The sequence below is a fragment of the Mandrillus leucophaeus genome, unplaced genomic scaffold (genome assembly GCF_000951045.1).
Source record: "Mandrillus leucophaeus isolate KB7577 unplaced genomic scaffold, Mleu.le_1.0 Scaffold177, whole genome shotgun sequence".
Taxonomy (NCBI): Eukaryota; Metazoa; Chordata; class Mammalia; order Primates; family Cercopithecidae; genus Mandrillus; species Mandrillus leucophaeus.
Genome location: NW_012101776.1, coordinates 962788 through 964445, shown reverse-complemented (window position 1 = coordinate 964445; position 1658 = coordinate 962788).

The window sequence follows — 1658 nt, the reverse complement described above, 5'->3', positions numbered from 1 at the left end:
GGTGGAGAAAATTTCCAGGGCTAATCTATCTTGCTAAAAATACCCATGATTTGTCAGTTAATCCCCTGATATTTTTTGTGCTGGAAAATCTGTCAGAATGACCAAAAAACCTTACATTCTACAGTCTATGAGAAACAAAACCACTGGGGTAGACTGAAATGAAATACAGTCATTAGTAGTAAGTTTGAGGTTGACTGCTCTTTAAAAAAAGAAAGTTTGTCATCTGTTTTTCCAGTAGTGTCACTCTTCAGGGGCCCCTCTTTACTTTGTACTCTTTGACAGTCAGATATTTCCGATTTCCTGCTATTGTGTTTGAAATATGGATTTCACATATTTGGGGTAATCACTTCATCAGTGAAGTTGGCCCTCATAAGTTAAAAACACTCAAATTTTAGAAACTCAATGTTCTGTGGGTTACAAATGACTGCCCACCATGCTGTTGCACTGGGGCAGACACCTTTAGTAATTTCTAAAATACGAAGTACTATTTTTTCTTTAGTGCATTCTCTCTCTTTAATTTCTCCATCCTGTGATATGTCTGTCCAAAGAACTTCCCAAAAAGCACTGTATGGCAGAAAAGGTTTTCAAAATGCATGAAAGAATTACAGCAGAGAGAAATGACTCACGCTAAAGTTTTTTAAATATCTCTGGACTATGGCTATTACTATGGCTTACACGTGTAATTTCCGCATTTTGGGAGGCCAAGGCGGGCAGATCCCTTAAGTCTAGGAGTTTGAGACCAGCTTGGGCAATGTGGCAAAACCCCATCTCTGCAAAAAATACAAAATAATTATCCAGGTTTGGTGGTGCACACCTGTGGTCCCAGCTATTCATGGAGGCTAAGCAGGGAGGATCACCTGAGTCCAGGAGGTGGAGGCTGCAGCGAGCTAAGATTATGCCACTGCACCCCAGCCTGGGAGACAGTGAGATTCTCTCTCAAAAAAAAAAAAAAAAAATCTCTGGACTATAAACTCTCATGAATCTAGCATTATTTGGATCGGAAATGTATTCGTAGGATAGACTGTGATGACAAATAGATCAAATTTGGGATGCCTCAACACAAGAAATATTTTTATGTGTCATTATATAACAGCCCAGGGAGGCTGCAAAGACAGTGTATGTTGCAGGCAAGAAATTTTGCTCTGCAGTCATTCAGGAATTGAAGCTGATAGTGATTCTGCCATCTTGAATTCTGCCATGTGGCATTGCTACCTGTCTGGAAGGTGCCATCACAGTCACCTAGAAGGGGAAAGGACACAGATAAACACATATGGAGTGGCCACATCACATCCATTCACATTCCACTGCCCAAAGCTCATGGCCACAGTTAACTGCAAGAGAAGCTAGGAAACGCCATGTCTATATATACAAAGGAAGAAGTGGAAGGTGGACTTTGGTAAACTATCGCACGTAAGAAAAATTAGGCCGGGCGTGGTGGCTCACGCCTGTAATCCCAGCACTTTGGGAGGCTGAGGAGAATGGAACAATTGAGGTCAGGAGTTCGAGACCAGCCTGACCAACATGGTGAAACCCTGACTCTCCTAAAACTACAAAATTAGCCGGGCATGGTGGTGCATGCCTGTAGTCCCAGCTACTGGGGAGACTGAGGCAGGAGAATTGCTTGAACCCGGGAGGTGGAGGTTGCATTGAGCCAAGAT